Below are 12,580 nucleotides of genomic sequence, written 5' to 3' on the forward strand. Positions count from 1 at the left end.
AAAAAAAGAAAAAAAAAAATCTATATAAGAAAAGCATATTACATATAGGTCATAAATTTTACCTGAATTTAATTGTTCAAGCATCATTATCTACAAAGAAAAAAATTAGAAAGCTCACCTTAACAGTGTATGTTTTCATAATTTTGAGTAAAATGAAGAATTAAAATGTTAAAGTACAGTATCAGACTTCTATTAGCAGCCAGATTCTTAACTTAAAAGAAAAACCTGAATACTGTCCATAACCTTTCTCAGTCCAAAAAAGTCCTACAATCAAATATTCTACTTTAATCATTACATTTTTCAAGAAGTTTTTCATCTATCCATCTTGTTTTCTAAGTTTCACATTCAGAGACAGATATGAAATTATATCAAGAGAAAATGTATAATATTTCATTCATTCTTTAAAACCTGCCCGAATTTTGGGTGGCTGAGAATGAGTCATATTCCAGAGAATAAAATGAAGATAACACAAAAGGGAAGACAGAAAAGGGCCATGAGAGGAAGGGGCACCAACATGATACAGGAAAGGTCAGGCTAAGGCTCAAGGGAGCCCAGCTTCCAGGCAGCCAAGGCAAAAATGAAAACGCTCTTGTTTCTGTGCAAATCAAAGCACAACTGTCAGAAAAGAGAACTTGTTCCTGGCACCAAATGCCATGAGCACAGCCCCATGGGCGAACTATTTAACATCCTGAATCCTCATGGGAACAACAGTGACAGCAGTACCTACCTCCTAGGGTTGTTGAGAAGATGCACTCAAACAACAGAGGAAAAGTGTTTCATCACAGTGCCAGGCTCATTACAGGAGTGCAAGAGTGTCTGTGAAATGAATACATGAGTAAGTCTTCACTGGCAGTTTTATAGACAGGTTCTTTTTATGGTCATGTCTTACATCAACCTTCAGTAAGGGCAACAGGCAGAACAAATTAGAGGACGATATAGGCCTACACTAGGAAGCTGAAGGATCCTAGTCCTAGAGTTCAAATTCAATGTCAAGGTCTCCCAGTGATCACTATGTGGAACTGTGCTAAAGTACTAGCCTCTATTGGTTTGAACCAAAGGTTTCAGCCACCCTCCCCACCCACCACTTTTAAAAGCAAAGGGCATTTTTGTGGGACTTACATATAGCAGTCCTTAATTTATAAAATACAATTAATAATAAAATGAGACGCTTCAAAATCCTGACATTTGGGGTTGAAGATGAAACAACAATAGCAGCTAGTAGCATTGAGCCCAGTATGTTATGCAAGCTACAACACTGTGTTTATTCCTCACAAGTCTCTTAGTACCTATTACACATGAGGATACTGACTCAGAGAGGTTACATGCATGCTCAAGGTCACACACCTAGTAAAAGGCGGGGGTAAGATATGAACATGGCCAACTGACTCTAAAGCCCAGGCACTTAACCCACTAGGCTACGTCAATCCCAACTGCCTATGCATCTGTTTCTGAGGTTCTACTGTTGTTGCTGCAGGTAGAATGAAGATAAGCAATTGCAAATGGTAAGAATCTTTCAAGCACTTGCTTTATTTGAAAATCTGCTCAAGAACAAGGTTGACCTGACAGAACTAGTAATCTCCAATCTTACTGACATGTAGCATAAAGCACATGTGTCTATGCTTTATTACAGTTCAAGTAGTTTAAAACATGTTTTACATAAAATGAGTCAAATTTTGCAGAAGCTTACCATTTGGTAGAACGATTGGGAAAGCAATTTTTCAATAAGTATTTAGTGAGTGCCTGCTATGAGCCAGACCCTGAAGATACAAGCCACACATACAGTCCCAAGTTTGTGAAGCTTGTAGTTGGGTGAAGGTGACATCCACACACAAATGCATTTAAGTCACAACTGTACCTCACAAAATGAGAGGTATATGGTATAAAGTACAACTATTCACACTCAGCCAAAAATCAAAGAACAACTTAAAATAGTGCAAGGGATTCTGCCCACCATCTCCCTCAGTGAGTGAGATGCACAATGTGTAAACCTGGGGCGCTCTCAATCAGACTCAGGTTCCCCGTGCCACTATCTTACGGAGCTGCCTGAGTCCATGAGGGTTCAGCCACCTGGGGGACTTAATTTACATGCAAACATGATCCTGTAACACAAGCCAACTATTTCACTTGCTGAGCTGCAGTTAAGGAAAAAGAGGTAACTTCCAACATCGGAGGGAAACTAGGCTGTGTTATGCTGTGTTAATGAGAGACTGTACATCGGTTTCTAGTGTGATGTTTCCAAAGCAATGTCTCCATGATCATTTTAGCCATGTGCTGCCATGAGAACACAGCCCTCGCCAAAGTCTGATTCCGCTGGAGGGGATTTGACCCAGAGGAAGTAGGTTTGATCACAGATTAAGCTCAGCAAGAGCAAGAGAAAACTATGAGAAAAGAGGAGGGAGCAGGAACCAGAAAGTGGGACCAATCCATGCCAAAGAAGCCTGGCTCTGGCATGAACTGGGAGAATTCAAGGTAGGCCCGAGCACCTGGAGGCTGGAGAGTGAAGAGTATGCTACAAAGACGGGACTGAAGGAAGAGGCCCAGGAGCAGGGAGGGGAGTAGAAGCCACGGGAAGGATTTCTGCCTGTACTCTAGGAATGATGGGGAGTCTCTGAAATAGCTTCAGCAGTGGGTGACCTGGTCAGATAAGGAGTCCAGAAAGCTAACTGGATGCAGTGGGAGAAGGGCTGTGGGTGAGGTGGGGAGGAAGGCCTTGGACAAGCTGGGATGGATGCCACTACGATCCCTCTCCACTACTAACAGTGTCAGCTAGGCTTACGACTGAAAATTGAGGTGGTTGTACCTCACACTTGATCCTCCAGTAAGATATTTACTATATGACTTCATACTTTACCTTGTTCACGTTCAAATCCCTGGCCCTTTACCTGTCTAACTCCTAGTCACCTGTGCGGATGCAGCTAGACCTCATCTCCTCCTGAACACCTACTGGACATCTCCAACTGAACCCCCTTCCTCGACACTCCTAACCACCCTGTGCGTGCCTCCACCATTTACCATAAGGAATTCTGTAATTGACATGCCTACTATGTCTAGTGAAAATGAAACACGCTCTCTTAAAAAACTCACATTACATGGATATGTACTATACAATTACAGAAATGTCCATACATTTTTGAGTTGTCAGTGTTTTAGATTGCAGCAAAAAAGTGCATACCCATACTATTATCAAACCACCTTCCCCTAAAAAGAAAGAAAATGTCCATCAATTGATGAATGGATAAATAAAATGCGGCATACATCCATGCAATGCTGTAATGTAGACAAACCTCAAAAACATTATGCTAAGTGAAGGAAGTCAGAACAAAAGCCTACCTACTGTGTGATTCCATTTATATAAAATGTTCAGAATAGGCAGATATGGAGACAGTAGATTCATGGCTGCCAAGGGATGGGGCGGGGGGCGGTGGCAGGTAAAGGAGGAGTGACTGCTAATTGGTATGGGGTTTTTTTTGGAGGGGGGTAATAAAAACATTCTGGAATTAGATAGTAGTGATGGTTGTACAACTCTGAATATCCTATAAACACCAATGAATTGTATACTTTAAAAGGGTGAATTCGGCCAGGCGCCGTGGCTCACACTTGTAAACCCAACACTACGGGAGGCCAAGGCAGGCAGACCACTTGAACTCAGGAGTTTGAGACCAGCCTGGGCTACATGGTGAAACTTCATCTCTACAAAAAATACAAAAAGTAGCTGGACGTGGTGGCGCATGCCTGTAGTCCCAGCTACTCAGAAGGCTGAGGTAGGAAGATCACCTGAGCTTGGGAGAGGTCAAGGCTGCAGTGAGTTGTGATCACACCACTGCACTCCAGCCTGGGTGACAGAGCGAGACCCTGCCTTGAAAAAAAAAAAGAAAAAAAAAAATTACTGTATGTGAAAATACATATGCAAATCTCCTGAGAATTAAAAATATGACCCTAGAATTTAGATTTACACAACTAGAGCTATAAATGTTCTCCTTGTCCCTTCAGCAGCATCCCTTTAAATAAATCATTTACATGTACAACAGACACTACTTTCGGATTCCCATACCACATGCTGGTACCAATATATGCTGTGTATGTCATACACTAATCCGAATGTAAAGTTGGATAAGCAGGTCACTGGCAGGAAAAAAAATGAACCACATTGCCAGCAGATACCGCAAAATTCAAAAGACAAAAGAACATTTTATATTAACCCTTTCCTTAACACTATTTTCCCAACTTTTCTATTATGTACTTTTATATTATCAATTGTTCATGAACAGTTATTGAGTAGTACCCTTTTCTCTAGCCTTCTCCAACCCCTTGCTGGCTTCCAAAGCCATACACTACAATAAACCAAGGGGAAGACTAGAAAGCCTCAAGGTCCAAGCATCAAGAATATAATTCTGCTGGCCAGGCACAGTAGCTCATGCCTGTAATCCCAGCACTTTGGGAGACCGAGATAGGCAGATCACTTGAGCCCAAGAGATCAGGAACCAGCCTGGGCAATATGGTGAAACCCCATCTCTACAAAAAATACACAAATTAGCCAGGTGTGATGGTACGTATTTGTAGTTCCAGCTACCTGGGAGGCTGAGGCAAGAGGATTGCTGGAAAGGCGGAGGTTGCAGTGAACCGAGATTGTGCCATTGCACTCCAGCCTGAGTGACAGAATGAGACTCTATCTCCAAAAAAAAAATATATATATATATATAAATCTCTAATATGACTGTGTATGTGATTGAAGTTAGACTTTTTTTTATTGGTCCTGGATCTAATTGTCTCCATTCCTACAGATAACTAAATTCAATTTATTTATTATTTTTATTATACAAGATTTTTGAGCATGGCATTCAAAGAGCTATCCAACATCAGTTACAAGCCTGCACCAATTATATCCCTACTACTGACCATCCCCACACCTATCACTGGCATTTTCTGTCCATATCTTTGCTCGGGCTGTTACCTTGGCCTGCGAGGCCCCTCCCTACTTCGATGGCTATGACCATTTTAGTCATCAGAGGCCCAGTCCAGATCACCTCATGTAGGAAGCCAGGGCCGCCCTAGCAACCTAATCTTTCTCTTTTCTTTGCTCTCATCATCATTTCCACATCTTTACAACTCTCATTTACTTATGTTCTAATCACCTTCTGTCTTGTTTCCTAATTACAATGTCAACTCCCTGGGAGGGACACACAACACCTAATTGCATCTATTCACTTGTCCCTTTTTTGTTCTGCCACTTCTCATACAATGCTCTACATTTGGTGAGGTGCAAATAAATGCTAAATTGAGAACGAAGAGTGTATTACTTCCTCTTTTATTCTTGTTATTCTATTATTATTCTATTTGTGCTTTCTGTACTTAAAATTCTTTGTTTCTCTCTCAGTTCTCCCCGCATTCTATTTTTGAAGTCTATTAAAATGTGTGGGAAGGAACAAAAAAATTGATTCTTACTTGCAATGCCAATGAGAATCCCACTTTAAGTTCCCTGACTGCGACAGGGAGCTGGCAAATGCTGAAAACCAACTACATTCCTTAATAAACTGCCAAAGGGAGAGCAGGCATCATTTGTAAACTGCCTTCTCAAAACTTGAATTTTAAAACACATATTCTGTAACACCCTCCAAAAACTTAAATGGAATTATCACTCCTGGTTAAAATTTAGGAACGATTTTTTTTCTTTTTTTGGTCAAATCACAAGTTCCTTTATTCAACGCCTAATGTCCCTACTTAGAGGTGCACTATCACTTCACTTCAACTTCATAGCTTGAGAAAGTGAGGTTCAAAGAAAACCAGGGAAACAAAAATATGGATAATCTGAAAATTATTTTTGCTGGAGCTGTATTAATTTCCTCATAGCTTAATTTAGGCGTGTCTCACTTAACAGTCTAATTGGTTCCACTGTTTCTAAAAACTTCCTGATTGTCTTACGGAAATTTATGAACAAGAAGCAAGTCAAGGAAAGTCATTACGTCTAATGGGTACCAGTTCTACAGCAAGAAGTTACCAAAAAAAATAAAGAAGTAAGAAAAATACTATCAGAAAATACCATATTTAGTGTGCAGGAAGAAGCAAAAGAAAGAAAAGGAAATACCATAGGAATAGGCCAATTTGGAGGCAAGACCTGCCAAGGTGAAATAAATTATCTAGTCCTATCTAGTTAATCACTGAGCATTACCTCAAGAACAGGAGGCAGCTAGAGGAGAAAAACTGTATTATCAAACCATACTATCGCTATGTCAGAGCACCTCCCCTATTGAAAGAACTTATTTCAATTAAGTAACTTTTTTTGAAGCTGAATCAGCTAATTTAACTTTTAAGAAATATGTTAACTTTTTTCTTAAAACAAGGCACCTCTGTAGGTATGCTAACTAATCACTAACAGTGGTGGGGGTAGTGGGAAGGGAGGAATTGAGAACGGCAAAAAAAAAGAAAAAGACTTAGTTAAGGAACTAAATCTTAAACCATCATGAAACTATAGTGCAGCAAGATCCAACAGAGCCTTCTGCAATGATGACAATGTTCTATAATCTGCACTGCCCAATATGGTAGCCACTAACCACATGTGGCTATTGAGCACTGGAAAGTAGCTGGTCTAACTGAAGAACTGAACTTCTCATTTAATTTTAACTAGTTTAAATTGCTACATGAGGCTAGTGGGAACTGTGCTGGACAGTGCAGGCCTAGAGTGTGGTTAATTGGGAGTCCATGAAATGAGCTTCAGGGGGAATATACACTCCCTAGAATCACATGTGAAATAAGGATCAGAGCATTGGTGGAGGTTTGTGTGCTTGTGCTTTTTTTCTGGAAAGAACAAAAAAGGTTTCATCAGATCTTAAAGGAGTTTGGACACCAAGAAATGATTGCTACATGCCTGCATCATTTGTATGTTATGTGTGATCCATTTCTGTAGCTCTTAACACCCTTCAAGACTTTTTGTCTTTAGCAGTATTTCCTCTTTCTCTCCCTCACCCATGAGACTTTTATGAATATTACACTTTGACCATAAACTGTGATAGTTCAGTGAACTGCCTTACAACTGCTAGTCCTGAGAAGTGAGGATAATATTTTGATTTTTTGTTCTGCTTAGGTTTTAAGAACCAAGCATAAATCTACCTGCGATAAGGCACTTACCTGTAAAAGGCACTTAAAATACTTTTTGACAATAAAGAAAAGAGTGCACTTTGGAAGACAGAATTAAAATGCAAAGACATAGATAAAAGTCACAAGATGAGAACATGGGGAATTAAAGGTAGCTATTTCAGGAAGAAAAACAATTTATGAAAGGAATGAATTTGAACATATACGTCAGAAAAATATATTAAAGCAGCAAAACACAAATCAAAAATGATCTGCAACATCCTGCTATCACCTAAAGAAACACTGGTTCTGAGGCCTCCCTTCCAGTTAGATAAGAAACCAAATGTCTTTAATTTACAGCAGACAAAGCCAGGGGTTATAGAACTATACAAACTCACTGAGGGGCTCCACAACGCATGGAGCCACAGCAAAAGGAAACTTCTCGACTGTTAGAGAAGTTAATTACAAGGAGTGAGGATTTCCTAAGAAGATACATTTAAAAAGGGGCAGCTATGTCTGGTATATAGGACTCAACTAGACTAGAGGCTCCCAAATACCATTCTGCAGGGAAGTTGTCACCAGCTCAACACTACAGGCAGCTCTTCATCAAGTTCAGTTTATCCAATGTAACTGTCACTTTGTCAGTGATCCCCCAGGTCTGCCCTATCGAAGTGTTGAAACTGACTTTTCTCACAAAAAGCTTTCCAAACCCAGCCTCACTCTGCCCATCACTACCCATTTCTCAATCTGCCTGCAAACCTGATTAACTCTCTGCTCGGCTTATAGGACACCAGGGCTCCCACTCCATCCTTTCCCCTGATTGTCAGCAAAAGTCACCAAAGACCTCCTAATGGCCAATCCAATGGCTTTTTCTCAGTCCTCATCTGAATGCCCTACGGCACATACAACCCTAAGGTGAATACAGAGAAAACTTCTTCTCTCAGGACTTTATTGTGTATGTTTCTAGAAAACACCTGCAAGTTCGACCAGCAATTCCACCTGAGGCCCAGGTAGTAGACAGTGAATTCTCTCAGGTGTAGTGATCTGTCTGGATGTGCACGAACTAAAATCTTGGAAGGGTACCCAAGTCTTTTTTCTTTTTTTAAAAGACAGAGTCTCTCTCTACCACCCAGGCTGGAGTGCAGTGGCATGATCATAGCTCACTGCAGCCTCAAACTCCCAGGCTCAAGTGATCCCCCCACTTCAGGCTCCAGAGTAGCTGGGACTACAGGCGCAGACCACCAAGACTGGCTAATTTTTTTTTTTTCTTTATTTTTTGTAATGACAAGGTCTAACCATCTTGCCCAGGCTGGTCTTGGAACTCCTGGGCTCAAGCAAGCCTCCCTCCTTGGCCTCCCAAAGTGCTAGGATTACAGGTGTAAGCTACCACGCCTGGCCTCAAGTGTTTTTAAAAAACAAATAAGGAAACAGAGGCCTAACTGGGAAAGTGTCTTTCTTACACAGGATCACACAACTAGCCAGAGGCACAGGGGAAACCTTCAAGTCTGAGCCAGGACTCACCACCCATTACTGCCTCTATCAGGTCCAAACAGCCTGGCAGTAATCCTCTTGAAAATGTTTCCTAATTGTCCATAAAACCACTCTGATAATAGGTTCTGCTTTCTCTCCTCCTTGGTCCCTTAGCTTTCTAAAACATAGACAGCTCCCTTTCCTGACAAGCTCTTCATGAAGCTATTTCACGAGACTGAAACCCTTACCTGTTTCCAGATGGTATCTCCCTGGGCTATAAAAATCAGTGACTCCTAAAGTCTACCTCTGCATGTCTGGGCCAGACAAGAATTTGCAACCCTTTGTATAATATGTTCATCTGGTACCCTGATGGTAGTTCAAATTCAACACATCTAAAACTGAGCTAATTATTTCCTCCATTTCGAAAATCTCTTTATTCTTTTCTCTTATGCACTTCATTCAGCCACACATGAAATATGTCCACTTTCGCACTACCTATTGCTATTGCCTTGCTTGCTCAAATAATAAATGCTATGGCTGTAATTATATTAGCAGCCACTATTAACTGAATATCTACTAGGTACCTGGCATACAGCACCTTAAAATCACCTGCAAGTTGGACACTATCATCCATGTTTTATAGATCAATAAACAAGTCCACAAACTTCCCCAGGTCTAATTAAATAGGGCAGGTCAAGTATGTGTTATCTTCACTCCCACCCAGTGACAGAAAAGGTCTACATAAGGTACAAATCCAAAAAGGACACCAAGAAAGAACAACTGTAGATGCAAGACAGCAACAAAATTTAGAAAGTGGAAAGCAAATGGTCTGGGAGTGACAGAGTGAAGAGACAATGAAACCTAATGCGGAAAGCAGCAGCCAACAATGAGAAAGCTGATTCCCACCAGACAACTGGAAAAAAACTGAACAGCACACGGGCACTTCCTGAGACTTCTCCAGACAGGCCGGGTCCGGAAGCTCAAGGGGTCCCCGAAAGGCTGTAGATTCCATGACCCACATCCTTGTGCCACCTTAGCAGACCCACTTCCTAAAGTATTGCACCCAATGGAGAGAAAGCACAAAGGAAAGTGGAGCTGGAGGGACCATCTGCACAGGAAACCTGAACTGCAGTCTCTTTCCTCTGTGTCCCTCCCCTCAGTTTAGCAACTAAAAGGGTAGCATCCCAAAACTGCAAAGCTCTGGGGGAAATGAGGGGCCCAAGGGAAAAGCTTACAGATACTGGAAGGGGGGATGGAGAATTAAAAGGGACTTTGATGTCTTTTCTCCTTACCGCTAAACCTTGTAGTCCATACACTAGAGCCAATAATACCAACTTCTAATCCTAAGGTTCCCAAACTGCATGCTGAGGTGCCCCAAAGCATTATGGCAAATTCACAGGGGCAGGGCAGGCTATTTTAAATTCTGAGGGAAACACAGATACTTGACATTTGTAGGGCACCACACTGGAGGGGAGTTAATTAGATTGTGCTGCATTCCTTTCGATGACATCATATCTTCATGAAGCTAGGTTTTCCAGGACTGCTGTGATAAAAATCAAGTACTGGGCACAAATTAAAGTGGATTATGAGGGTGGCAACTGTTTGCTCCCAAACAACCATTTTTAAATGTTATTTAGAATATTAGCACTCATTCCAAAGAACATTCTGCACTCACCAATGGGTAGTCCTCAGGCAGTTCTGATCTGACTTCCAACCACATTATGTATGTATTTCCAAGTATATACATCTGATCAAATACACAGGTGTGAAACTACACAGACCAGGGCAGTCACCTAGCTGCATAAACACTCCTATCTGTTAAGAGTTCTGCATAGCAAGTTCTAGAAACAGAAGTCTGTAAGCCTTTTTTTTCCCCAGGTTTTTCCAACGCTGAGAACACAGACAGTCTTATGGGCACTGACCTTTTGGAAATTATCTTAGCTTCTGTACCCAAAATCTAATCCAATTCACACGAACTTGAAATTAAAATACAGTAGTCAGTTCAACTCCTTTATACTGCTTTGCTCTCTGTCACACTTGAATAAAGAATGTGGCAATGAAATGAATATGTCCAGTTGTTCTATAGTGTTTCTCCATCCCCTGTCAAACAACAGAATACGTTTGTACGAGTCAGGCCTAAGACAAAAGTGGAGTCTGTGTCCACAGACTCCCAGAGAACTCCTGGAGAATGCAATGAGCTGGCTTCCATGCAGCCAGAATGTGAAGCCGGGACAGCCTGTTTCACTTCTCCATTTTTTTTTTTCCAAAATACACACCCAGTCTCTCTCTACCTCAGGCAGATCTAGCTGTTACCTTCCTTACATTCATTTACATCTAGTCATCCTCACTGTACTCCTAATAAACAACAACAGTGTTCCAACGCCTGAACTCACCAGGGTCAAAAATTAACAAAAGGATTGGAAAAATCCAGAATGTGGAAATACCCAGAGCACACAGGTTCACAACATGCTCAGTATCAAGAGTCATGTTGAGAAACAGATTTCTCCTCCAAGTTATCTAACTAGCCCTGGCACTCCTGGGCTCTCTGGCAACATGGCCTGGGACCGCCTCCGACCTCCCTCCCCTCTGCCTACACACCTAGGTGGCTCCAGGTCTCCTCCCTCAGGCATCCTCGCCTTCCAATTGCATCATAGCTTTCCACCAAACTCCCTGAAACATTTTTTGAGTTCACCCTCACTCCTCTATAAAAAAGTCCTTAATAAATGTTCTCTGTTGATGGCCTACTTAGTCACAAATCCTATTCTCTTACGCTTGGTTTTGACCGATGAGTTTATTATCTATACAGCTTTCAAGTTAGATGCGTTGCCCAAACACACACACACTTCCATTTGGCTTACTTCCTCCTGCTGCTTAACTAACACATTGCCTGGGCAGAACTCCTTGGAAGCTAATAATTTGCTGCCTCTACTTTGTGTCATATAATCTCCTAGAGATTATAAAGCACAGCCGTCTCATTTTACCCAGAAGGAAATGTGGTGACCTAAGTTGGGCGGAGGAGTGAGCCAATTAATGATCAAACAAGACAACTCTGGCACCAATTTCTCTCGACCCTTCCCAGAATAAAACACGTCACTTTTGTCAGATTCCGTGTGTATGCACTAGCAATCATTTTGAGGTGTGTAACTCAACATCCTCCCTACCCCATAGCAGACAACTCCTGAAGAGGCAGAGAAATCTATTCATCAGCAAAGAACGTGCTGTGCATTGGCATGAGTCAAAACCAAGCTACCAACAAAAGATGCCATGTTGATTGCATGAATAACACTCACAGTGATGCCTAAAAGAGATGCGATCCTTTTGACTGCTCCAGTCAACCATTCCCTCCCAAAGTTCACCTAATTCTGCCACCAGAATGAAGCAGTACATATTTTGAAAGGTCTGCTCTTAGATAGGCATGAAAATGAAAAAAAAAAGACTGGAAAACACCAGAAAGTTATGGCAAAGTCATTAAAAAATTCATCATTTATTTCTTGATTCCAGTGATAAAATGCAGGCATAACTATTTCTCTGGTGAGATGAAACTTAAGGATGAATTTTATGCTCAACAAGAATGGCTTCTCAATTGGATTCCTGTAAATATTCACACGTGGTTAACCATACAAAACTGTACCAAACACATCAAGTTTTCCCCATTTCATCTAAGTCTGCCCACAGTAAACACCATGACACAGGTACTTCTGTGCCAAGTGTGGAGTTGTTTTCTTTAATTACTATTTTTTTTTTAGCGACAAGGTCTCACTCTATCGCCAAGGCTGGAATACAGTGGTGCCATCATGACTCACTGCAGCCTTGAACTCCAGGGCTCAAGTCGTCCTTCTGCCTCAGCCTCCAGAATAGCTGGGACATGCACCACCACACTGAGGTAGGCTACTTTTTTTTTAGTTTAGTTTTTGTAGAGACGGGGGTCTCACTATGTTGCCCAGGCTGGTCTCAAACTTCTGGGCTCAAGTGCTCCTCCTGTGTGGGTCTCCCAAAGCGCTGAGATTACAGGCATGAGCCACCACACTCAGCCTGTTTTTTT

The 12,580-nt window shown here is 41.5% G+C and overlaps 1 protein-coding gene across 2 annotated transcripts in view; it reads right to left on the reverse strand.

Moving 5' to 3' along the window:
- The window catches only part of RAB9A (RAB9A, member RAS oncogene family), a 22,471-nt gene that overhangs the window by 7,150 nt on the left and 2,741 nt on the right, over window positions 1-12,580 (reverse strand). Inside the window, exon 2 of one of the 2 annotated variants that reach the window (XR_001881187.1) lies at window positions 728-816. The exons of the other annotated variant lie outside the window; for it this stretch is intronic. The gene's annotated coding sequence lies outside the window, so the exon portion shown is untranslated. The remainder of the gene's footprint in view (window positions 1-727; window positions 817-12,580) is intronic. 2 annotated transcript variants of the gene reach the window in all.

The sequence above is a fragment of the Rhinopithecus bieti genome, unplaced genomic scaffold, assembly GCF_001698545.2.
Source record: "Rhinopithecus bieti isolate Rb0 unplaced genomic scaffold, ASM169854v2 scaffold_62, whole genome shotgun sequence".
In the NCBI taxonomy this organism is placed as follows: Eukaryota; Metazoa; Chordata; class Mammalia; order Primates; family Cercopithecidae; genus Rhinopithecus; species Rhinopithecus bieti.